The 27,449-nt window shown below is 47.7% G+C and overlaps 1 long non-coding RNA gene across 2 annotated transcripts; it reads right to left on the bottom strand.

The window, feature by feature from the left end:
- Positions 1 to 386: 386 nt before the first annotated feature.
- On the bottom strand, positions 387 to 23,544 carry LOC142923091 (uncharacterized). Of its 2 annotated transcripts, none has more exons than XR_012940512.1 (5): positions 23,441 to 23,544; positions 21,193 to 21,279; positions 15,522 to 15,721; positions 9,205 to 9,288; positions 387 to 8,927 (listed from the first exon to the last, which is right to left on the bottom strand). It is a non-coding gene; the product is annotated as an uncharacterized LOC142923091 (long non-coding RNA). The 2 variants fall into 2 exon arrangements; XR_012940513.1 differs by lacking the exon at positions 23,441 to 23,544 and adding an exon at positions 22,404 to 23,422.
- Positions 23,545 to 27,449: the final 3,905 nt, after the last annotated feature.

The raw sequence follows: 27,449 nt of genomic DNA, 5'->3' as shown, positions 1-27,449 counted from the left end.
ACGCGCATCACGCTACAAACCCGTCGACCCGAGTTCGATTCCCACCCACGGCACGCATCAGTGGCGAGCGACATCTGGACTGACCGGCACCCACGCTTTCCTAACTCGCACTCACCAGCGTGGTGAAATATGGTTAAATGACCCCCCATTATGAAGGCGATGTACGGGAGGGGCCTTCATCCGTTGTTGTGCTGAGAATGACTGCAATGGATTTTATTTTTGACCAATGTTGCAATATCATGCATTCAGGGAGTGGCGGTGCAGTGATTGGTGGTCTCAAGCTGCATTTCCAAGAGGGTCCTGAGGGCGAGGGCAGGAGCTGAATTGGTCATCGTGTGTAGCAGCAAACTGGAGTGCCCGAACAAAGCCTACGTATATGGAGGGGATTACACTCAAGGAACTAATTTTATTTGTGTTCATCACGGACAGTCCCAAAGACCCAAACACACAAAACAGCCAGCAAAAATCATGACTATTAAATGTGTCACTGATAAAGAGGTAATAAGTGTCTTGAATCAAGCACGGTTATAGGAATATTGGAAAGTACAGGGGGTACATTTTACGTGTGTCTGTGCGTATATTGTGTCATGTCGGATGTGAGGAAATTCTTCTTCAGCCTTTGCAGTCTGTCACGAGAATGATAAAATGCACCACGTGACACCCAAGTGTTCACCAAAAGCTGGTAACGAGACAACGACACGCACAAATCTGCAGCCTTCTCTCTCAAGTGATATAATTTTGCCGAGTTCATTCCGAGCCGACGTTGCTCCCCCATTGGTTGTGTAAACACGGCGGCGTCTCCCAAGAACTTGTAAACAACCCGCCGAGCCCTCCCAGCCACAGTCCTGTTCCGAACGAGCCTGACGGCACGCGGCTCGTCGACGCGAGCCTTCGATTGATAACGGGGCGCAGGAGCTCACTCAGCAGACTCCCTGGCGGCATCGCGGCGATGACTACAGCCTCAAGCTAAACAAGCGCAGAACCTGCAGATCGCTGTGACATGGAAAGCGCGGCTCATCATAAAGACAAAACCGTGGGAGCGCAGCGTGCGCTGTGCACATTTTCCTCGGAGTAGCCCTCGTTTACAGGAGAACATAACTACGTGTAATGCACGTACAGGAGAACATACGTCCGTGTCACTCGACCACTTCGAGCATGCCGATTAAGGAATTCCCCTCCTCACGGTGTGTATTAATTTGTAAAAATGTCAGGATAGTTTTTCAACTGGTCTTGTGCATGATTGGTTTTAGTCAAATCCATTGGTGCTAAACTAGTTTTGCGCGGAGGGAGCCACGTGGTCCCCGACCCCGCCTGCAGATGGGCCACTGCCGGTAAGTGTGGCCCATCTACGGCACTACACAATTACCGTTACAAAAACACGTCCAAAATATAAAACGTGCAAAATATTGAACACATACACAAGAGTATACATACGCACCGAAGACGAAAAGGTGATGATTGATTTTGTTGCGGTACATTATATTAGACCACGCTTACAAGCTAAAGCATACAGATGATTATTCAAAGTGTGTGACTGAAATTATAACATAACAACCTCGTTTTCTAGAAACATTCCGCTCAACACGAGTGTCCTTAAATGCGTTCATAAAACAAAGTCAGTGCAATATAAATTTGCAAATCTTAGTCCAAATCAAACTGGACATCACCATTTTGATACTTTAGACTGTATGTCGCTGTTATATCCTCTAAACTTTCAGCAGTTTAATGGACATAACCGGGTGAATATTTGCAAATTAACAGGAAGCACGGAATTATGCATGGAGATGTACATCTGTATTCAAACAGAAGCATACAACGATGCAGTGAGATGTACATACATATTAAGGTGTAATTACAATGTCCAGATTAGCTAAGCTATGTTGATTCATATGCGGATTGTAAATGTTAAAATTAACAATTGAATGCAAAGTCCATGATAGGCCAAGTCGAGAACAAAGGATTTGGATGCTACAGGGGAGTTATAAGGGGCCTAAAATGAGACCTCAAGACCATTTGGAGAGTAATTTTACTGAGGATAGACGCTCGACTCCTCGCTCTGTAGATTACTCTTCTCCTGCGAGACCCAGCCTGGCGCGCACAATTGCGTGGCGTCTGGTTGGCGACTTTGCTTCGGGAAAGTTAGTGGCGATCTCTTCAGACGGGTTACAGGGACATCGATACGCCATGCATCAACACATACTTGACTTTGTTAGTGGATGAACTTGAAATCGCGTGTAGTCCGATTTACGGGACGCTACTGTGTCTCGGTTAGACGTTAGTGAGAGTTTGCTTTTTGGCGATTTGATCCAGACATCAATGTCGGGATGAGTCACCCTGCGGTGTATTGCGAGCGTATCGGGTGGTCTCAGAGAAACGAGGGTGGGTGATCTAAAATATTCAAAACAAACCAACCCTCTTGAAATGCCTCAAGTTTTGGCTGATTAAAAATGTAACAGTGGCGGCGATAAAGTGAGCCTGCAAAAGTAGGCACGTACCAAAAGCGCCGCATTTACATCCCCGCTCTAACCCCACAGTCCTGCCGAGCTGCTACTTACAGCTGGAAGCTTTCATGAATTCAACAGTTAAAAAAACAATACGTAAACGTCAAATAATCATACTGTGTATATATGAATCCGTTGAGAGGGCAGATCCAGCAGTGGATAGTGTGATTTTAATACGACCACAATGTGATGCTAGTGATAATGCAATTCAAATCCCACAGCATGCAGTTTGCATATATACATACAAAATGTATTCATTCGAGCACAGTGTGATTCTAATACAGGTAATTACGAAAGGCACTTGACTTATCGGCCTTGCCTGCATCCCAACACCGATGTTCACCTTCAGTGCAGGCATGAACAACCACCATTCCACGCTTGGGGCATACAGCTTCCTACAGCTCACCGATGTTCACCTTCAGTGCAGGCAGGAACAACCACCACTCGACGCTTGGGGCATACAGCTTCCTACAGCTCACCGCCACGGTCCCATGCCCCCTATATTGCTTTGTTCAGAAGAAGAGCCACTGCCACTCTCCCTGTTGTTTGGCATTCCCCTGCCACGAGTAAAGTTCTGTAAAAACAACCCCATACTTCATCGGCGGTGGCAGACGGTAAAGCTGTTGTAAATGTGAGGAATCGCCTAGAGGGAAGGCTGATAGCCATCACAGCGGCCCACGAGGTCTCCGGACTGTTGCGAGGGGCTTTTAACCCCTCAACATTCAATGCACTTACCGTGAAAACGCGTAGACAATATATACACACATACGTACACACAGCACTGTACATACACCACAGTGTAAGTACACACGATACTTTCTGCTATAGGCTGACAATGGTTATAATAATCTACAACACTTACAAACTATACAATCCAAATGGGTAAGCACAGCAATTATAACCATTTAAAATGATCGAATATAACAATTCACCTTCGTTGTCTAGACACACAGTGATCAACAAGAGTCCTTACATATATTCATAAAACCACGTCAACACGCTATGAAGCATGCACCTCTTAGTTTAAGTATATCTCGATAAACATTGTAATATTTTAGACGGTATTTCACAGTTTGGGCCGATGAATTGATAGAAGTTTACTGGCCAAAATAAATTTGCAAACTAACAACATGCACATGATTATGCAAGGAGATGCTTATTCGTATTCAAACTAAAGCGAAAAATGATGCAGTGAAATGCACATTACTATTTAGGCTTAGCAGAATGGCCACATGAGCGTAGGTATGTTGCTGGATATAAGGAGCGTTACTTCATAAATGGGAAGAATAATCCGAACCAGTGTGCCGAAGCAAAGGCAAAACATTGAAGTATGAACTTGAAAAAGACTTCATGCAAATCAACTAAACGAATAACTTCACTACTCATTAAACATGAGGTCAATATTCTTGATATTGTTAATAATTCCAAACGTTTGTAGTGGAAACAGAGAATGAATTAGAATGGCACGCTTTTTTTTCAATACCATAACGTACTTCAGTGTTGTGGGGCATATAAGATTCATATCGTCAGTTTAACCTTTGAAAATAATCACAAAACCTTGCTATCCTAGTCTACTACTGTTCGTATGTACATGAATCTGTATTGCTGTGTATGTCCACGCGTGTGTTTATTTACACTCGTTTATGTGGATATGTACATGCGTGAATGTGTGTATAGGTATGTACAATCATTTGTTCGCACATTTGTTCGTGTAGTAGAACGCAATCCCGGTGTACGTACACTGCAGTGTATGTACACTCGTGTGTGTATGCGCACTCTTGTATGCATGTGCACCCGTGTGTATGTATGAAGCGGTGTGTATGCACATTCGTGTATGTTTTTACAGCGCTGTGTATGTCCACTCGTGTATGGGTGTACATGGGAGTGTATATGTGTACTCGTGTATGATTGTGAATTGGAACAAACAAATTATTTTTCATTGTGTCGTACAAAGAATTGAGGGGCAACGTGGTAATGAATGCGCCACCACGACAGGGAACTACAGGGATGAGACTCCCCGCTCGTGGTGCTAAATTAATGAAAACAGCGCCAGAGCAGACAGAGCCCCGCCCCTACAGCTCGTGAGTGTGACGTAAGGAGTGTGACGTAGTGAGTGTGACCAGCGGACCGCCACGATGCTACCAGGTAAGGGTAAACTTGTGTGATGGAGATGCTTCACCTGAAACTCGCCTCCACACGTGTTCGCTATGAACATTGTAGCAATAAGGGACGATCAGTCATCTTTAACATAGCAGGTCTTTATTGTTCTGCAAGTATATTAACGTTAGAACTCGTAGAAACACATGCACACTCGTGTGTGAATGCACACCGCTTTATAGATAGTCGTGTTTGGATGCACTCTCGTGTGTGTATGTCTACTCGTCCGTGTTTTTTTAAGGAAGGATATGGTAGCAATAACGTACGATTAGTCATCGTTAAAAAAAATTAAGGTCTTGATTAATATGCAAGAAAATTCACGTTAATACTCGTATCAAAATCTTTATTAATACGCATGCTCAAACAGGAAAGGAACTAGGCAAATTATTTCCCAATAGGAATTCAACAGTTAAAACATAATCTCAAAATCAAAGACGTAAACGTCGATTTCCCCAATTGACATCCTTTTCGACTGAAGCCATTCGTCTAGAAGTCCAAGCCATCAAACACAGGAACAACGAACGTACAATCCACGCACACTCTGAAGCCTATTATTTGAAGTGATTTAATTCATTACACAATGATGAAAATTAAAGAACATGTTTAAAATATTGAGCAAAGTTGTAACCACAGACTTTCTCCAACTTTTGCTCAACAAGACCACTTAACCGCGAGAGTAAAATCAGGAATTGAACCACCTCACAACCACTGCGTATCACACCACATCAACAAGTAATCCGATAGGACTACAAAGCACCACCTTAACATGACGAAGTCTAGAATAAACTTCAACACTCACAAGACGGAATTCAACACAAACACCACCACAAAATGAATAACAGGAATGGACAAATCATAAAACAAGACGGCCTTATTAATTGATCTAACATGCACATTCCAAGACTTTAACAGAAGTACTCAATACTTTGATTATCCAGCCACTCCAGCAGCCATTTCTCAGTATCAACCTGCATGGGGTCGAAAGAGGAATTGTCGTCAGGGCTCATTACATCCACTACATCCACGCATCTCTCCGGATCCACCTGTATAGGGTCGAAAGATGATTTTGTTCCAGGACTCATTGCAGCACTTTGTATTTCACCTTTTGATTTCACTTCGCTATCATTGCGGATCTTCTCATGCTTGTTTCGGGGTGATGACCGTGAAAACGTCCTCTCCAAAGGAGAACAATTCTACGGTTTCTCGCCCGTGTGAGTTTTCTGGTGAAGATGTGGTTTATGTGCAAATGCCTTCCCACACACAGCAATTGAACGGCTGCTTACGCGTGTGTGCGTGGCACTGTGGAGAGTTTATCTTTTCCATTGTTGATAATTAAAGGCAAACTCTAAGCAAATTCTAAATAACGTCTAACCGAGACAGAGTAACGTCTCGTAAGTCGAACTACACGCGATTACCAGATTATCCACTAACAAAGAAACTTACCTGTTGATGCACGGCGTATCGATATCCCTGATGAGATCGACACGACCTCTCCCGAAGCAAAGTCGCCAACAAGTCGCCACGCAATCGTGCTCAACACGCTGGGTCTCGCAGGAGAAGGGTAGTCTGCAGGGCGAGGAGTCGAGCGTCTATCCTCAGGAAAATTCCTCTCCAAATGATCTTGATGTGTAATGTTAAGCCCCTTATAACTCCCCTCTAGCATCCAAATTCTTTGTTCTCAACGTGGCCTATCATGGCCTTGGCATTCAATTGTAAATTTTTACATTTACAATCCGCATTCCTAGCAACATAGCTTCGTTAATCTGGCCATTGTCCTTCAAATATAATAAGTATGCACATCTCACTGAATAATTCTGTACTTCGTGTTAATTTGCTAATATTCACGCCCGCAATGTTCTGTAAACTTCTGCAGATTTAGAGGATTTAATAGCGACATACAGTCTGAAGGATCAAAATGATGTCGAGTTCAATTTGGACTAAGAAGTGCAAGTTTATGCTGTGCTGACCGTGTTTTATAAATATATTTAAGGACACTCTTGTTGAGCAGGGTGCTTCGAGAAAACGAGGGTGGTTATGCTTCCAATTTCTGTCATAAACTTTGAATAATCATCTGCATGGTTTAGCTTGTAAGCATGGTTTATAATAACGTAACGCCAAAAAAAACAATCGTCACCTTTTAGTCTGTAACATACGACATTCGGTGTGTGTGTATACACCAGTGTATGTATTCAATATTTAGCACGTTTAATATGTTGGACGTGTTTTCATGGTAATTACATTCAATATTGAGGGGTTTACCAGCCCCTTGCACCCGTCCAGAGGCCTCGTGGGCCACTGTGGTGGGGGAAATTGCTCACATCCACCACAGCGTTACCGTCCGGCACCGTCAATAAAGGAAGAGGGTTGTTTTTGCAAAACTTTACTCGTGGCAGGGGAATGACAAACAACAGGGAGTGCCTCCTTCTGAGAAACAAAAAACGAATGAAGGGGGTGTGGGAGCGTGGCGTAAGGTGTAGAAAGCCGTAAGTCACAGGTATTATTAGAATTGAGACAATGACACCAGCACACAATGGTGGGGTCGTTTGGAATGATGTTGCAATGATGAAAGATGGAGTTCTCGACTTTGCATTTCATGAACTTTACATTCCATTGTTATTTTTTGAATTTACAATATGCATATCTAGCAACAGAGCTTCGCTAATCTGGCCATTGAGCTTAAGCCTGAATACGTATGTTCATCTCACCGCATTATTCGCGTTAATTTGCTAATATTCACCCTGCAATGTGCTGCAAACTGCTGCCAATTCAAAGGCGTTACCAGGAACATGCAGTATTCAAATTGTGATTTGGAATTTGAGGTGCAAGTTTATACCGTGCTGACCTTGTTTTATAAATATATTTATGGACACTCGTGTTGATAATTGTTTGTCAGAACAACCAAGGTGATTTGTCCACGAATTTTTTTACAATTGCTGTAATACACTTTTAATGATCATCGAAATGGTATGGCTTGTAAGAGTGTATTTACACTGCTGTGTATGTACACTTGACTTTGACTCGTGTGTGTGTGTACAGGTGTTTGTTGTAAGCATTGTACAGTTAACGAACGATCAGAAAACTTAAAAAAATCTGATTTGTATTCATCTGCAAAAAAATATTAACGATAATATTGCTGTGCATGCACACTCGCGCGTGTGTACACTGCTGTGTATGTACACTCACGTGTGTATATATGTACTTCTGCGTGTATGTATAACAAACCATAATATAGGAAACACCACAAGACGAGCACTCGTCTGTGTATGTACACGTTTGTGTGCATATGTAGGTACAATCGGTCGTGTTCGCAGTGGAACGCAATCCTTGTGTACATACACTGCTGTGCATGTACACTGCATTGTATCTCTGTATGTATGTACACCCCTGTATATGCACACTCGTAAGTGAATGCCCACCGCTGTATATATATAGTCGTGTTTGGATACACACTCGTGTGCATGTCTACTCGTCCGTGTTTTTTTTTAAGGAAGAATATGGTATCAATAATGTACGATCAGTCATCTTTAAAAACAAATCAGGTCTTAATTCATCTGCAAGAATTTTAATGTTAAAACTCGCATCAAAATCTGTATTAATTAGCTTGGTCAAACAGTTAAGGAACTAGGAAAATTATTTCACTTTCAGGAATTCAACAGTTATAAAATATTCTCAAATCAAACACGTTAACGTCGATTAATCATTTCCAATTGACGTCCTTTTCGATTTAAGATATTCGTCAATAGGACTACAAAGGACTACAAAGCACCACCTTAACGTGACGAAGTCTAGAATAAACTTAAACACTCAAGAGACGGAACTCAACACAAAACACCACTACAAAATGAAAAACAAAAATGGGCCATTCCTAAAACAATACAGCACACATAGGCATAAGTATAATGACCACATTAGCTTAGGAGCGCTGATTAATATGCGGATTGTAAATTTACGAAATCAACAAGTGAATGCAACGTTCATGAAAGGCGACGTCTAGAACCGAAGATTTGCATCCCCAGGGGGGATTATGAGAGATATTTTACAAATGCGCAGGATAATCTGACCCAGTACGTTGCGGCAAAAGGCAAATAAATGGAAGTATGGACTTGAAAAAGACTTGACGCACATAAACAATATTATTTACTGAACCTGAGGCCAAGCTGAACAAGAGGCCAAATTTCTCAATATCAGTAGTAATTGAATGCAGAATGCATTAGAATGGTGTGCATTTTTGTCATCGTCATGAAGTCCTTCAGTGTTCTTATGTTTAACCTGTGAAAATAATCACAAAACGCTGTTATCCTATTACACTGCTGTGCGTATGGACATGCGTAGTGTAGTGTACTGGTAGGGTAGTGGTAGTGTAGTGGTAGTGTAGTGGTAGTGTAGTGGTAGCTTAGTGGTAGTGTAGTGGTAGTGTAGTGGTAGCTTAGTGGTAGTGTAGTGGTTAGCGCGCTGCTCAATTCTCTTTGGTTCTATTCGGTAAAGTCACGTAGGTAAAAAATTAAAACAACAAAAATCACGGCCTTCATCAGGTGAAGGGACCAACCTGTCCAGCGGACAGCGTTGGAGTGAAGAAAGCCAAGCGCTGGTCGCCTCCCTTTAAGCTGTGAGGGGGCAAACAGCAAACGCCCTGACAAAGAAAATTAGCATCAAACGCACCACTGACAAAGCTTGGAATTAGCACAAGATGATAATACACCACCCTGGGAGTTTGGAATACCACTACTAGAATAAATATACTGTACCATTGAAATTTAGATTTGAAGCTTTCGTGCCTGCAAGGCTCCATACTCATTGGTTCTATTAGGTAACGTCACGTAGGTAAAAAATAAAACAAAAATCACGACCTTGGAAGTTTGGAGTGCCACTATTTGAAATAAATATACTGTACCATTGAAATTAGTTTAATGTTTGGTCTTTCCAATTGTTGCTTAATTTGAAACCATCTTCTCGGTTGAAATTGTGTCTGTGTTTGTAAATCTGAATTGCCTCGTGAACAAATCTCTGATGATAACCTGTCGGTTTGCAAAGGACCTTGGTATCGGAGAAAATTATATCGTGATCACCCACAGCGTTGAAACAATTATCAGCTACGGCAGAATTCGTTCTGCCGTAGCAGAATTCGTTCTGCCGTGTTTCAAATCTGATTTGTGCTCGCGAATTCGGTCAGAGACATGTTGTTCCGTCTCCCCGATATAGCAATCACCACAAGTGCAGCTCAATTTGTAAACCCCGGAGTACTGTAAATCAAGAATGACATCCTTCACGGATGGGATCAGGTCACGGATTTTGTGTACTGTATTGAACCGGACCAGGATCTTGTGTTTGTTTAGAATTTTGGAGATCTTTTTAGTAACGCCTGCTATATATGGTAGTGTGATGGTTTTGACCGGAGTATCAAGTGGTTGTTTCTGTATGGAGGGAGAAACAGCTTGGCAGATGGTATGGTCAGAGTATCCGTTTCTCTTGAGGGCCAGATGTACGTGTTTAAATTCACTGGCCAGGTGGTGTTGGTCCGAAATACAATGAGCCCTGTGGTATAACGTTTTGATGAGATAATTCTTTTGAGTCGGGTGGTGGTGGGAATCAGGTTTCAAGTAGGAATCTGTGTGGGTGGGTTTCCTGTGGACAGAATGTCCCAATGAGCAATCAGGTCTCCTCTCAAACAGAACATCCAAGAACGGCAACTTGCCATCTTTCTCCACTTCCATGGTGAATTTGATGGCGGGACGTCTGGAATTGATGTGGTGTAGGAAGAGGTTCAAAGCTGGGAGGCCATGTGGCCAAATGACGAAAGTGTCGTCTACATATCTCTTCCACAGAGAAGGTCTGAGGGTGGAAGTCTGGATGGCGTCTGATTCAAATTTCTCCATGAAAACATTGGCTATCACTGGTGATAAGGGAGAACCCATGGGGGTACCCATGGGTTCTCCCTTATGTAGACACCGTGATATTTTGGCAGACTTCTTACGACTGTTTCCAGGCCAGCTGCCAAGTTGCCTTGGAATGCACAAAGACAGCTACCACTGGGAGGGGTGTCCAATTTCAAATGCGTTGAGATGCGAAATGTGAGTGGCTCATCGCGCTCAATGCACTCTGAGATGCCTTTGACGTCAAGGGAGGCGGCTTTGTCGACCTCAAATCACTGTCGGATATTTTATCGAAATCTTTGGATGGGTTGAAGCAGCCAAAGGGTCGCACACTCATCGCTCACCGCTTACAGTTCAGATCTTGCTTCCCGCCCTGGTTATTACTGCCGCTGCATTAACCACAAAGATACACACCCATTCCGTCACAGCGGATGTTCAGGATCTCCACCGATGTAATTTTAAATGCTTAGGCCACTATGTCCAAGGGGAGAATGACACATAAAATATCACTAAAAATGAATCAGCTAAATTTACACAGCAACGCCACCCACTACTGTGAAACTACAACAGTCTGTGTGAGACACAGCTGCACCTATCTCAAGGATAGCCTTGCCCCATGAGAATGACAGCACCAATACTAAGCACACTCACTGGCCATGTCGTTACTGCTGTTTATATTAAGCTCGAATGAATCCACCACACATTCCACCCACGGATGGGGAGATGGCGATGTCTGCCGTAGCAGGAAGGTGAAACGGTGTCGTGTTTGTCTCTTCACTGATCTAAGCCAGCGCAGCCCTCCTCCTCACTCGTCCAGGCATTTGAATTGAAGTCAGAGGTTGTGGAGGAGTCGAAAGAAGAGGTGGAGGAGATGATGGAGGATGAGGTAGAGACGGAGGAGGAGAAATCGGAGGAAGAGAAGGCAAAGGAGGACGAGATTGTGATGGTGACAATGGAGGAGAACACGGAGGGAGAGGATAAAGACAATACGGATACGGAAGGCAAGGAGACAACAAAGGATGAACAGATGGTCGTGGTGGAGGAGATGGAGACGACGGACAAAGCGGAAACAATGGTGGTGGTGGTGGAGGAAGAGAAGAGGGTGGAGGAGATGGTGGTGCTGGAGGGTGAGGAAAAGATGAAGGAGGAAGAGATGGTGCTAGTGGAGGAGCAGAAGGTGGAGAAGACAGAGGTGGCGCAGGAAGAGGATGAGGAGGTAGAGGAGAAGACGGTGGTGGAGGATGAAGAAGAGGGGATGGAGGAGGATGAGACAGAGGAGGAGAAGATGGAGGAGGTGCAGGTGGAGATGCACGAAAACAAGAGGAAGCGAGGGGGCCTCGCTCGCGTGACGACAGCGTTCACCTCACTCCTCCGCCATGTGCTGCTTTGTGGTGGCAGGTCCACCGCCCAGTAGGCGTGGTGGCGGTGGTAGTGGATCGGTGCCAACAATGACCGCTATCACCATACGACCCACCCACCCCGTGACACACGCCACACACACACCGCACGGTTCCCCAGAGAGACTGTGCCACTGTGACCACAGCTGGGGAATGAAGATGAGCAGAAGATGCCAGGACTACAGGGGAGAATGACTGCTACCAGGACACCTCACATCACACATACACACAGGACTATTCCATAAGCATAGCCGGCCCCACACTGGGCCCCTTCCATGCTGGTTTTCATCCAGGCAGTCCTCATGGGATGACCTTGCCATGGTTTCCAGGACGTGGAAGGGGCAGCTGACCCAGTGTGAGAGAGCTGGAGGGGTCTGGTGCAGACAATGAACAAAACCTGCACGTGCCAAGTCTCAAGGCCACCCTGTTAAGAATTAGGATCAATATATTTGTTGTTGGTGTTACTATAAACTTTGTGAAATCAACCCATGAGGACACAACGTAACGTTGCATTGCTTGCGAGTGCTGCCTGGGTTGGTTAAATGTGCCTTGGCTCGTGTGTGCGCTGTCCCGGCTATGTTTGTGGCGGTACAAGGACAAATAGATAATAAGAGACGTTTTACGAAATGGTTCTTCTTCAGAGTACATACAAGCGGTGGTGGGAAAACATTCAGGTGATTCGCCTTCTTCCCCACAAATAATCCCATTCTCTGCCCCACAGCTACACTACCCCACCACTCCATTGGCCCTCTGCCCACTGCCCCTCTGCTCCACCATCTGCCACAGCAGTTGAAACAAATGATTGAGTATCTTAAATCCACCTGCCTCTGTGCACCAACCAGTGAAAATGGGTGCGCAACAATCAAGCGGCAAGTTGCGTTTGGTGGATTAAAGAGAAAGCAAATGCAGGACTGTGCCACTGCTCCACAATCCCAATTGCTTTGGCAAAATATTCAAAGAATGCTGCTGCTCACTAAACAGGTTGCTGCTTATGTCTTTAACGTGGGGGGTGTTTAGAGGCGGCCCATGGACCTAGTGGTCAAAGCACTGAATTGGCACAACGGAGTACCTGGGTTTGAATCCAGGCAGCAGCCTGTGATCAAAGCAGATTCTCAAGTCTAGCGAGTTAATGGTCTCAGCCCGGTCATCATTCACTGCACAACACAAACTATCACATGGCTGCAATGTGGTTCTCCATGTACTTAGGATAAATTCCAGCTGTAAGAAGTAACAACATTGTTGTGACCAACGTTGCTCTTAAATAAAGAACAGGTGGGAAAGTCCTGCCCTTTACGATGTGGACCAGACAGCACTTGAAGGGTACTCAGAAATAGCTACGTGATATTAGTTTCAGTGTGCCATTCTCTAGCAAAAGGCTTGCATCATCATCACCACCCATCAACATTGCCAGCCATCTAACACACACGCACACTCACCATGATACTTACACACCCACACAACAACAACCGCCATTCGCCACTAAGTGGCGGTGACGTCACCACGACGCTTGTGCCAGGCTATGTGCACCCTGAGGCCACGTGAAGTGTCGAACGCCCGCTGGCAGGAGATCACGGGGCAGACCCAGGTGCCACGGGTCGACTGACTGAGATGACTGGCTGATGCACCACCTGTGCCCCCAACTGTGCCAACCTGCTGTGCTTTAGCCACCCGGCGCTCCGCTCGTTGTTGTGAGCGTCGCTCCTCCGCCCTCCGTTGTTGTTGGAGGGCGACTACCTCCAACTGCCCAGTAGCATCCTTCACGAGCCTCCTCCACAGAGGCCGATCTTGACACCGCTGCTACCAGTCATCGGCAAGTCCACTCAGCTCCACGTCCTCCTGTACCACATCACTCCATCTCTTCTCTAGCCCGTGCCGCGCCCCCTTTGCCCCCTCAATCCGGCCGAACAAAAGCTGTTTCGGCATGCGGTGGCTGGGCATGCGGGCTACATGACCCAGCCATCGCAGCCTTGCCCGCCGGAGGAGCTCACCGATGGGGGACCTTGCCCAGATCTTTCAAGGATTTTTGAGCTCCTCACACAATCCAGTCTGGTTAAACCCAGGATGGATCGTAGGCAGGCCAGCCTAAATGTTTCTAACCGGCGAAGATGTTCCATTAGGGGGGTCCACGTTTCGCAAGCGTAGAGAAGGGAGGGAATGACCGTGGCCGAGAAGACCTGAAGCTTAGTGCGGAGCGACAGACCAGGTAGCTTCCACACAGCGTTACACAACCGATGAAAAGATATTGCCGCTCGACTGATTCGGAGTGAGACCTCTGCTGTTAAACTGGAGCCAGTCATAAGCACACTGCCCAGGTATGGGAAACTCTCCACTCTCTCCACAACTGCCCCATCACCGATCATGAGTTGTGGGGGTGGAGTGTCCGATGGTACAAAATACCCAGGCAGGTACTTAGTTTTGGTGGGGCTGATGGTAAGGCCCCACCTCTTAGTGGCACGCTCCAGTCTCAGCAGCAGCGTCTCCAACTCCTCCTCTGACTGAGCAGCTATTACCAAATCATCAGCATACATAACGTAGTTGAGCAATAGGGAGCCATCCCTTGACCGCACCCGGGCATCGATCAGCCTCCCATTATATCTGTACCATATGGAGATTCCCCCGGTACAGCTATTGAAGGCTTCACGAACTACGTGGTCAAAATAGATGTTAAATAATGTGGGAGCCAGAGGACATCCCTGTCGCACCCCAAGGTGTACAGGGAATGGCTCTGACTCCCGGCCACGTAGTTTTACCCGGGCCCGCTCACCATCATGAAGGTCCTTAATAATCGTGAGCAGAGGGTCAGGTACTCCAAAAGCACGAAGAACGACCCAGAGCCCAGGCCTACTGATGGTATCATAGGCCTTGACCAGGTCACTCACCATGATACTCACACACCTACACACTCACCATGATACTCACATACCCTCACACTCACCATGATACTCACACACTCACACACTCACCCTCAAAAACACACCCCTACCATCCTACTCTAACACACGTCATGAAAGTCACACATGCACCATTACTCACAAGCCTACAAACTCACGATGACAACAGCCGTAATTCGCCACTACATGACGGTGATGTCATCCCAACAACCCAGGTGCCATGGGATGATTGCTGTGCCAGGCTAGGTGCAGGAGGAGGTCACGGAACAGAGCCAGGTGCCATGGGTTGACTGCTGTGCCAGGCTAGGTGCAAGAGGAGGTCATGGGACAGATACTGATGCTATGGGTTGACTGCTGTGTGACAATCCCACTTGGGCGACAGCCAAGGCCAAAGGTCGGAGTACAGCCAGTAAACTCCTGAACCTGCACCACCTAGAGAGAAGGGGACATGGAGACATGGGGAGAGAGAGGAGGAAGGGAGACACGGGGAGAGAGAGGATGGAGACACGGGGAGATGGAGGAGGAAGGGAGACACGGGGAGAGAGAGGATGGAGACACAGGGAGAGAGAGGAGGGAGACACGGGGAGAAAGAGGGAGACACGGGGGGAGTGAAACAAAGGAGGCACCTGTGGGCCAGGTCCCTCCTTTGTTTCCCCCCCCCACCACCGCCACTGCTGATGTGTCCACACCACGCTTGGTTCACACCTTCTTCTGGCTGAGTCGATGTAGAGGAGGCCCAGCCAGCGAGCCGCCACTTCAGAAGCTCGTGAGCCACCGACGGTGACCGTGAGAGGGATTCCAAATCAGCCTCTCGCCACCCACAATCCACAGCACCGCCTCCACTCGCCCCGGCCTCAGCGGAAGTAGCTGCGGGGGAAGGCGAGGGGGCGAGGGGGGTGTGGGGGCTGAGGGGGACATGGGGGGTGGCGCAGGGGGAGTTATGGGGTTGAGGCGTTTTGCATAATAAAGGTTTATTTGGGTTAGTCTCCAACACACCGATGTGCCAAAGTAGAAACTAATTGGCACTTTTGTTCACGTGACAAACTTTATTAATTGGCCGTGTCGGGTGGTGACGGGTTTTAAGACATTTATATTTACACGATCTTACCGCATAAAAAAGCGTTTATTATGGGATTGGAGAGTTGGGGGTTTAGAGGGTTACGGGTTTAGTGGTATAAGGGTTTGAGGGTTAGGGGGTGTTTAGGGTTTGGGTTGTAGGGGTATAGGGGTTTAAACGGTGAGGGGATTAGAGGGTTAGGTGTTGAGGGTTTGGGGTTAGTTAGATGTTGAGAGGGTTGGGGTTTAGATGGGTTGGGACTTAGGTTAGGGATTTAGGGTTGTAGAATGTTAAGGTTTCGAGGTTCACAAGGTTAAGGGTTCTGAAGTTTACGCTTTAGAAAGATATGGGTTTAGAGGGTCAGGGTTTTAGAGGGTTTGGTTTTTAAGGGTTTAGAAAGTTAGGGGTTTAGAAAGTTAGGGGCTCAAAGAGTTAGGGGTTTGGGTTCAGAGGGTTAGGGGGTTAGAGGGTGAGGGGTTTAGAGGGTTAGGGTTTTAAAGGTAAAGAGGTTTAGAGCGTTAGCGGTTTAGAGAATTTGTTTTTTAAGGGTTTAGAACGTTAGGGGTTCAAAGGGTTAGGGGGTTGGATTTAGAGGCATAGGGGTTTAGATGGTGAGGAGTTTAGAGGGTGAGGGGTTTAAGGGTTAAGGGGCTTAGAAAGTTAGGGTGTGAAGGGTGAAGGGGATTAGAGGGTTATGGTTTTCAGAGTATAGGGGTTTAGAGGATTAGAGGTTTATAGGGTTAGGGGTATAGAGGCTTAGGTGTTTATAGGGTTAGGGTTTTAGGAATCTATGGGTCTGTGATTAACACGAACCCTATGGGAGACCCAATGATTAACACTGAACCCTATGTGAGCCCCAGTGATTAACACTGAACCCTATGGGAGCCCCAGTGATTAACAATGAACCCTATGGGAGATCCAGTGATTAACACTCAACCCTATGGGAGACCCAGTGATTAATACTGAACCCTATGGGAGACCCAGTGACTAACACTAAACCCTATGGGAGACAAAGTGAGTAACACTGAATCCTATGGGAGCCCCAGTGATTAACACTGAATCCTATGGGAGCCCCAGTGATTAATACTGAACCCTATGGGAGACCCAGTGATTAACATTGAACCCTATTGGAGACCCCGTGATTAACACTCAACCCTATGGGAGACCCAGTCAGTAACACTGAATTATTTTAGATACCCAGTGATTAACACACGAACCCTATTGGATTCCCAGTGAGTAACACTGAATCCTATGGGAGCCCCAGTGAGTAACACTGAACTCTATGGGAGACCCATTGATTAACACTCAATCCTATGGGTGACCCAGTGAGCAACACTGAACCCTATGAGAGATCCAGTGATTAACACTTATCCCTATTGGAGCCCCAATGAGTAACACTGAACTCTATGCAACTCTCAGTGATTAACACTGAACTTTATGGGAGACCCAATGATTAACACGAACCCTATGGGAGACCCAATGATTAACACTGAACCCTATGTGAGCCCTAGTGATTAACACCACGAACCCTATGGGAGCCCCAGTGATTAACACTGAACCCTATGGGAGACCCAGTGATTAATACCAAAACCTATGGGAGACCCAGTGATTAATACTGAACCCTATGGGAGACCCAGTGATTAACACTGAACCCTATGGGAGACCCAGTGAGTAACACTCAACCCTATGGGAGACTCAGTGATTAATACTGAACCCTATGGGAGACCCAGTGAGTAACACTCAACCCTATGGTAGACCCAGTGATTAATACTGAACCTTATGGGAGACCCAGTAATTAACACTGAACCCTATGGGAGACCCAGTGAGTAACACTGAACCCTATGGGAGACCCAGTGATTAACACTTCATCCTATTGGAGACCCAATGAGCAACACTGAACTCTATGGAAGCCCCAGTGATTAACACTGAACTTTATGGGAGACCCAATGATTAACACCGAACTCTATGGAAGCCCCAGTGAGTAACACTGAACTCTAAAGCCACCCACTCCCGAGTGTGCTGATTCAGTCTTCATAGGTGCTCGCTAACAGCACATTCCCCAACAGTCTCTTCAGGTTAAAAGGGAATCTCAAACGGGGAATGTATTTGACTTTGTGTGAGAGCGAGTGAGTCAGAGTAAATTTGTGTGAGGGTGAGTTTGTGAGAGTGAGTGAGCTTGTGGGTGTGAGTGAGCTTGTGAGAGTGAGTGAGTTTGTGAGAGTGAGTGAGGTTGTGAGAGTGAGTTTGTGAGAGCGAGTGAGTTTGTGAGAGCGAGTGAGGTTGTGAGAGTGAGTTTGTGAGAGCGAGTGAGTTTGTGAGAGCGAGTGAGCTTGTGAGAGTGAGGGAGTTTGTGAGTGTGAGTGAGCATGTGGGAGTGAGTGAGTTTGTGAGAGTGAGTTTGTGAGAGTGAGTGAGCTTGTGAGTGTGAGTGAGCATGTGGGAGTGAGTTTGTGAGAGTGTGTCAGCTTGTGAGAGTGAGGGAGACTATGAGAGTGAGCGAGTTTGTGAGAGAGAGTGAGCTTGTGAGAGTGAGTGAGCTTATGAGAGTAAGTGAGCTTGTGAGAGTAAGTGAGCTTGTGAGAGTGAGTGAGTTTGTGAGAGCGAGTGAGTGAGTTTGTGACAGTGAGTGAGTTTGTGACAGTGAGTGAGCTTTTGGGAGTGAGTGAGCTTGTGAGAGTGAGTGAGTTTGTGAGAGTGAGTGAGTTTGTGAGAGTGAGTGAGTTTGTGAGAGAGAGTGAATTGGTGAGTGTGAGTGAGCTTGTGAGAGTGAGTGAGTTTGTGAGTGTGAGTGAGCATGTGGGAGTGAGTGAGCTTGTGAGAGAGAGTGAGTTTGTGAGAGTAAGTGAGCTTGTGAGAGTAAATGAGCTTGTGAGAGTGAGTTTGTGAGAGCGAGTGAGTGAGTTTGTGACAGTGAGTGAGTTTGTGACAGTGAGTGAGCTTTTGGGAGTGAGTGAGCTTGTGAGAGTGAGTGAGTTTGTGAGAGTGAGTGAGTTTGTGAGAGTGAGTGAGTTTGTGAGAGAGAGTGAGTTGGTGAGTGTGAGTGAGCTTGTGAGAGTGAGTGAGTTTGTGAGTGTGAGTGAGCATGTGGGAGTGAGTGAGTTTGTGAGAGAGAGTGAGTTTGTGAGAGAGAGTGAGCTTGTGAGAGTGAGTGTGTAGTATAGCGGTTAGTGTGTTGCGCTACGAACTTGGCGACCCAGGTTTGATTCCCTCTAATGGTCAACACTGGTGACGATTATCTGAACCAGGCATCCCGTAGGTCAACACAGCCTCAAATGAGTGTCTGGTGAGGTGTGTGCACCCCACCAGGCACTCATTTGAGGCTGTGTTGACCTACAGCCAACTTCGTCTCCCTAGTGGAGATGTGCACACACCTCACCACTAGGGAGACGAAGATGGCCGTGCGTGGTGCTGGCCACCCACCCCCTCGTGTTCCATGCTGGCTTTCATAGGTGCTTGCTAACAGCATTTGCCCCAACGGTCTGTTATGGCTATACGGGGGATCTTTATCATTGTTCCGTGGTTATTTCTGTTTGTGGGTGTTTTTGTGTGTGCGTTTGTGGGTGGGTGAATTATTGAGTAGATGAGTGGGTGACCAAGTGAGAATTGGTGGATGAGAGAGTCTGTGAGTGAGTGCATCTGTGAGTGAGCGGTTGAGCGAGTGGATGAGTGAGTAGGTGAGTGAGTAGGTTAGGGAGTGAGTTAGTGAGTGTGTACATTTGTGTGTGAGTGGGTGAGTAGGTGAGAGAGTGGATGATTTGATAAATGAGTGGGTGGGTGAGTGCATTTCTGAGTGAGTTAGTGAGTGGGTCAGTGAGTGGCTAATTGAGTGGGTGAGTGAGTTTCTGAGTGATTGGGTGGATGGGTGAGCAGGTAAGTGAGTGGATACGTGAATGAATAAGTTAATCATTGGCGAAGTTGCTGAATGAGGAAGTGACGGAAGGAATAAATGGGAAAATATGGGTGAGTGAGTGAGTGACTAATTGAGCAAGTACATAAGCGAGTTTGTGAGTGTGTGAGTAAGTGAATAAGCAGGTTATTGATTGAGTGGATGAGTGAGTGGGTGAGTGACTGATGGAGTGAGTGAGTAAGTGATGAAATTATTGGGAGGGTGAGTGGGTGATTGATATTCTGAGTTCGTGATTAAGGGAATGGGTGCTTGAATGAGTGGATAGGTAAGTGGGTGAGTGAGTGTGTGGGTGCGTGATTGAGTATGTGAGCTGTTGATCGATTGTGTGGGTGAGTAGGTGAGTGAGTTCATGAATGAGTGACTGATAGACTGGGCGAGCAAGTGAGTGAGTGGGTGAGAGAGAGTCTCCAAGTGAGTGGGTGAGTGGGTTGTTGAATGAGTGAGTGGGTGGTTGAGTGAGTGGATGAGCAATTGGATGAATGAATGAATGGGTGAAATTATTGAGTGGGCGAGTTAATGGTTGCGAGTGAGTCAGTGGGTGGATGAATGAGTTTCGGAGTGAGTGGATGAGTGAGCGAGTCTGTGAGTGAGTTGGTCAGTGAGTGGCTGAGCGAGTGGATGAGTAAGTAGGTCAGTGAGTGGGTGCGGATGAGCGAGGTAGTTTTTAAGTAAGTGGGTCGGTGGTTGAGTGAGTTTCTGAATAAGTTAGTGGGTGAGAGCTTTTGAGTGAGTCTGTGAGCGATTGAGTCTGTGAGCGAGTGAGTCTATGAGCGAGTCTATCAGAGAGGGAGTCTGTGAGCGAGTAAGTAAGTCGGCGAACCTGTGCGCGCATGGGTAAGTGGGCGAGTAAGGGCATGAGTGAGTGGGTAATGATTTTGTGAGTCAGTTTCGGAGCGTGTGAGTGGGTGAGTTTATGAGTGATTCTGTGAGTGGATGCACGAGTGGGTGAGCAAGTGGGTGGGTAAATGGGTGAGAGAGTTCTTGAGTTAGTGCCTGAGTGAGTAGGTGAGAGATTGGGTGAGCGAGTAAGCCTGTGAGTCGTTGAGTGGGTGGGTGCACGAGTGGGTGAGTAAGTGGATTAGTCTGTGTGAGTCTATGGGTCTTTGTGTAAGTATATTGTCTATGTTTCAACGGGTCTTTGTTTGAGCTAATTGGTTTCTGTGTGAGTCAATGAGTCTATGTAAATCTATGGATCTATGTGTGAGTTTTGGGTCTCTGTGCGAGTCTATGGGTCTGTGTGAGTCTATGGATCTATGTGCGAGTCTTTGGGTCTCTGTGTGGTGCACATAGCCTGGCATGTGAGTAGGGGGTACCGTAACCCTGTGTGTATGTGGGTGGGGTACCGTAACCCTGTGTGTATGTGGGCGGGGCACCGTAACCCTGTGTGAGGGGATCTTCCCCCCCCCCCCCACCCGGGGCAGAGGGAGGATCTTGAAGGTGGACCCGGAAGCGCTCGGCTTGGGAGACAAACCTTCCTCTTCCTGCTTCGTGTTGTTGTGCTGGGGGGTAGGGGGTGTGGAGAGGGAGGAAGGGAGGAGGAAGAGAGGAAACTAAACTATTTATATTTTACCCGGTGAGGCCCACCGAGCTACACAGCTCTTCTTCAGAAGAGAAAAGGCCAAAAATTATCAGTCAACGAAGTGGCTTATCATTACGTCGACATTTATAGAAACCAAACACTCTGAACGCGACCACAGGGAGAGACACGCAAACTCAAAATATCTAGCAGGTGTGAGGGTAGGGATCGAACCCACGACCTCCTGTATTACAGGCAAGGTAGTTACGGGAGAAAGGAGAGGGATAGAGAGGCAGGGAAAGAGGGAGGTAGAGGGGGTGGGGGAGAGTGGAGGGAGAGAGGAAGGAAGAGTGGGTAGTGGGTAAAGGGAGGGGGGGGCAAATAAGTCAAACTCACAGTATTGCTTGCACTCACCATGATACAATCACCATCAAACTCACACTGCCACATACCATCACTCACATCCTCACCACGAAACTCAGACCCACACACACTCACCCTCGTAAACACACCATTACCATCCAACTCACACACACGACATGATAGTCACACACTCATCACAATTACTTACACACAAGCCCACCAACTCACAACGACAATGGCCGCCATTCGCCACTACGTGGCGGTAATGTCATCACAACAAACCAGGTGCCATGGGTTGACTGCTGTGCCATGCTAGATGCAGGAGGACAGGGGACAGACCCAGGTGCCATGGGTTGACTGCTGTACCAGGCTAGGTGCAGGAGGTCACAGGACAGATCCGGGTGCCACAGGTTGACTGCTGTTCCAGGCTAGGCACAAGAGGTCACGGGACAGATCCTGATGCTATGGGTTGACTGCTGTGCGACAAATCCACTCGAGTGACAGCCAAGGTCAAAGGTTAGAGTGCAGCCAGTAAACTCCTGACCCCTAAACCTTGACCACCAAGAAATAAGAGGGGGATGGAGACACGGGGAGAGAGAGGAGGGAGACACGGGGAGAGAGAGCAGAGGTAGGAGGAGTGTGCGTGGAGGAAGCGAGAGCTCCTCTAGAGATGCAGGAGGTAAAGATGGCCCAGAATCAACGACGACTGCAAGGTATGCTGGGAGGCAAGGTCATGTGACCAACGCGGCACAGGGGCGGCAGTGCAGGCTGGAGCCATCGCTGTTGGAGCCGCATGGACAGAGGACCCAGAACGCATCCTTCATCCCAGCACCTGCAGCAACCACAATCACCATCACAACTATAACCAAAACAACCATAAAATAACCACAACTAAAACCACACCTCCAATTAGCACGGTTGGCTGGGTAAGGTGCGATAGAAGTTCAAAATACATACAACTACCAAAACAACCATCATAACCACCTACACCACAACTATGACCATTACAACCACCACCTACACAATTATAACAAATATAACCACAAAGACCACAACCGCACATTTAACCACAACCTACACAACCACAATTATAACCACAACCAAAACCACCACAAGCACCACAACCAGAGCCACAATTACCATAACAATCAATAAAACCACCTACAACACAACTGTAACCTCAACCACCACCACAACCACCATCATAACCATCGCAACCACCACCATAACCAAACAACAAAAATATTAACGCAGATACTACACAACCACTGCATGAAGGGTCTTTATCCCTCTGTGGGTGGGTGAGTGGCTGAGTGGGTGGGTGAGTGGATGGCTGAGTGAGTGGGTGGGTGAGTGGGTGGCTGAATTGGTGGGTGAGTGAGTGGCTGAGTGAGTGGCTGAGTGAGTGGGTGGCTGAGTGAGTGGCTGAGTGTGAAATGGACTCGAACCTGCACCTCTGCATTGCAAGTCCAGTGAGCTCACGGCCCGCGTGTGGAGGGGTAAAGTGTGGCTACGCCCAGCGTGGAAGAGGAGACCAAATACTCCACATCGCGGCCTCAAGTGGAGGCCATTTCTGCCACGACAACAAATCCGTCCCTCCAGAGATACAAAAAACTAAATTTAACTCATCCCATCAGCCGCAATCTGGCAGTGCCTCTCCTCATCATCATCATCAGCAGCAGCAGGGCCGTGAACTCAGCAGGCGCCTAGCGCGTGACGGCTGTGGGCCAGGCGCCTCCTCTGCCTCCCCCGCACCACCGCCACTGCTGCTGTGTCCACACCGTGCAAGCTTCTCGCCTTCTTCGGGCTGAGTCGACGTAGAGGTGGCCCAGCCAGCGAGCCGCCGCTTCAGAAGCTCGCGAGCCACCGACGGTGGCCGTGAGCGGGAATCTAAATCGGCCGCTCGCCACCCACAATGCACAGCGCCGCCTCCACTCGCCCCGGCCTCAGCGGAAGAAGCAGCGGGGGGAGGGGCGGGGAGAGGGGGCGGGGTAAGGGGGGTAAAGGGGTGGGGCGAGGGGGTGTGGCCATGGGGGGGAGGAGCTCCGGTGGGGGGAGGGGCTCAGGGCTGTTTACGTCGCAGTGGGCGTGGTCTCATGGTACCGCCCCCTCGTCTCGAGCCACGCGCTTCCCCCTGGCAGTTTGTCCGTTGGAGAGGCGGGGAGAGCATCTGGCGAAGGTGAGGAGCGGTGAGGTGGTGTGAGTCTGTGTGTGTGTGAGTCTGTGTGTGTGAGTCTGTGTGTGTGTGAGTCTGTGTGTGTGTGTGTCTGTGTGTGTGAGTCTGTGTGTGTGAGTCTGTGTGTGTGTGAGTCTGTGTGTGTGTAGTGGTTAACGCGCCGCGCTATGAACCCGGTGACCCCGAGTTGGATTCCCGCTCAAGGCCAACACCGGTGACGATTATGTGAACCGATCCTGGGCCTCCCCTAGGTCGACTCAGCCTCAAATGAGTACCTGGTGTGGTGTGTAAACGTCGCCACTAGGGAGACAAAGGCGGCCGGGCGTTGTGTTGGCCACCCACGCCCTTGTGTGCCGTTCTGGCCTTCATAGGTACTGCTGGCTAACAGCACTTGCCCCAACAGTCTATTTCATCTATAAGGGGGATCTTTATCTTTGTTGCTAGTGGTGTTGTTGGTGGTGTTGATGGTGGTGGTGTTGATGGTGGTTGTGTTGGTGGTGGTGGTGTTGTTGGTGGTGCTGTTGGTGGTGTTGGTAGTCGAGTTGGTGGTGGTGTTGTTGATGGTGGTGTTGTTGGTGTTGATGGTGGTGGTGTTGGTGGTGGGGTTGGTGGTGGAGGTGGTGTTGTTGGTGGTTTTGATGGTGGTGGTGTTGGTGGTGGTGTTGTTGGTGGTGGTTTTGGTGGTCGTGGTGGTGTTCGTGGTGTTGGTGGTATTGATTGTGGTGTTGTTGGTGGTTGTGTTGGTGGTGTTGATGGTGGTGGTGTTGGTGGTTTTGGTGATCGTATTGGTGGTGTTGTTGATGGTGGTGTTGATGGGGGTGGTGTTGATGGAGGTGGTGTTGATTGGGGTGGTGTTGTTGATGGGGGTGGTGTTGGTATTGTTGGTGGTGTAGTGATGTTTTTGGTGATGGTGTTGATGGTGGTAATATTCTTGTTGGTGGTGGTGCTGGTGTTGTTGGTGGTGGTGTTGTTCGTGGTGTTAGTGGTGGTTCCTACGATCCGTCTTGGCTTTAAACAGGCTGGATTGTGTGAGGGGCTCACAAATCCTTGAAAGATCTGGACACTTTCCCACCAGTAAGCTCCTCCGGCAGGCAAGGCTGCGTTGGCTGGGTCTTGTAGCCCGAATATTCAAGCAGTTTTTTTGGCCGCATAAAGGTGGCTAAACGGGCATGACATGGGCTGTCGAAAATATGCACTGATGCTGTCTGGGAGGATGTGGAGCTGAGTGGACTTGCAGAAGAGTGGTATCAGCGGTGTAAATAGCATCCTTCACGAGGAAGCTCGTGAAGGATGCTACTGGGCAGTTGGAGGCAGTCGCCCTCCAACAACAACTGAGGGCAGAGGAGTGACGCTCACAACGAGTGGCGGATAAAATTCAGCAAGTTGGCACAGTTTGGGATACAGCTGGTGTATCTACCAGTCATCTCAGCCAACCTTTGGAACCTGGGTCTATCCCGTGACGTCTTGACAGCCTTTGGCACTTGACGTGGCCTAAAAGTGCACCTGGCCCGGCACAGGCGCCGTGGTGACATTACCACTACTTTGTGGCGAATGTCGGTTGTTGTTATTTTTGTGTTTCGTGTTGTGAGTAAGTGGTGATGATGTGAGTCTGCGTTGATGATGTGGGTTCATGGTGAGGATGTGAGTCCTCGTGTTGAGATCTGGGTGCCGTCACGCCCCCTCGACTATTTGTGATCCTCGCCTTCGTCTCCTGCTCCGCATGCAGAGACCCGGACTGTGCGAGAGACGCTGCGAGTTCTGTGCACCCTGCTCTGCAAGTTGCCACCATGGAGGTACGTGTGGCTCCTCCACTCGTGTGGTGAAGTATGGATGGACGTGTGCTCTCCACTTTGCGTGTGGCTACCTGTCACCTATCCATATACCTGAGTGTGCATCTGCTTGCCTGCCTGAGTGTGTGTGCATCTATCAGAGTATCTCCCCCGAGATCCTGTGTACCTGCCTGTCTATACGTGAATAATCTACAGTACTTTTATCTATCCACTACTGGATGAAGGCCTCCTTCCCTGAGACCCTGCTACCACCCCTCATGATCCTGGGATTGAATAATCCACTAAGCGCCGATTTTGTCGCTCCATCTTTCCGGCAGCGGTCCTCTCAGACATGCTCCGATACTTGGCTGCAGCTCCGTTATTGTTCTTGACCATCGGCCATCGTTGTTCCTCCTGGCCGTGGCATTTCCTGGTCCAGGCCCACTTCTCTTAACAGTTTGAAGGATGCCATTCACCTGCGTGTGTCCTCTAAATCCACACGCGTCTCATTGTAAATGCAAGTGTGACATCAGATATCGGCCAAATATCCCAACGCTGAGAACTGACAACATCTTGGCAGGACCCTCCTGATTGTGTAGCCCAGGATCTCAGAGATCCTGGCTCAGTGCTCGCCTCCTGCGCTTTCCCCAACATCTTGCTAAAGCTTATGTGGTGGACCTTTGTCTTTATGTGCGTGTAGATGAGCCGAGCTGGAGAGGCGAGGAGTAAGGGCGAATCTTGCACCACGTGGAGTGCGCTGTCCCCAGAGGGCACCGCCTCCGCCTGCAGCAAATCACCGCAAGGTAAGAACGGTAATGAGGGATGTAACAGAGGGTCATGGTGAATGCTGTAACATCACGATGGCCATGTTGTATGGTGGATGTCACAGTGGCCATGATGCAGTGGAGATTTCATAGCGGCCATGATGCATGGGTGATATCCAGGTGGCCAAGTTGCATGGAGGACTTCATGCTGGCCGTGTTGCATTGGGGACTTAATGGTAGCCATGTTGCATGGGGGACTGCATCATGGTGGCCATGTTGCATGGGGATAATTATGTGTGCTCTGGCCTCAGCACATCACGCGCTTTCAGATGCGCTTCCGATATTAGGAAGCCACTGTAGCTGTTCACTTTTAAATCATCTAGATTGAAAACTACTTTCTTTAGAACTTCTTTTCATGTGTAGTTTATTGTCCTTCCCCCGAGTATCCATTTGCCACCATTGGCTACGTACGGTGCAAAAGAAGTTCAACATACATACAGACATAACGGTATTGGCCAAAACATCCCAATCCTGAAATATTTTCCTACAAATTGCTCAAATTTGGGATCACACGGCTGTTGTTGTTCTTCTCATGTCTGCAGAAATCATGGCTCTCTTTGGCCCTCACTTGACCAACCGTGAGAAGCTGGAACTCGCAGCCATGCAGGAAGTGTGGTACTTTGCACTCTACAACAAATCTGCTGGATGCAACAATGGTGGATACGACGACTACAAACGAAATTACATTGTGGTGAGGCTCGCCACAAAACACCAACTGTGGGGGCGGTCACAGGGTCCATCAGTAGCGGGGTTTGCGGCTTCTTGTTATTGCACCTGAAGTACCAACCAGGGCTATCACACACACACACCAATGCACTTCAGAATCAGAATTTGTATTTCCGAGTATAGCCCATTGTGCCAAGAAGCTATTTTTTTAAGGGTGACTGAGCCAGCAGACATCAGAATATTCCACAATGACAGATTTTAATAAAACTTAATAATTACAGAAAATATTTTAGAAAATTACATTCTCACTTAAATCTTGACTTAAAGCTTTCATGACTAGCAGGAATTCGTATTA

Source organism: Petromyzon marinus, unplaced genomic scaffold (assembly GCF_048934315.1).
Source record: "Petromyzon marinus isolate PM22_M1 ecotype Great Lakes invasive population unplaced genomic scaffold, UKy_Petmar_22M1.pri1.0 PM_Scaffold_28, whole genome shotgun sequence".
NCBI classification, from domain to species: Eukaryota; Metazoa; Chordata; class Hyperoartia; order Petromyzontiformes; family Petromyzontidae; genus Petromyzon; species Petromyzon marinus.
The sequence above is the reverse complement of the archived record's forward strand: the minus strand, read 5'-3'. Positions and strand labels throughout refer to the sequence as shown.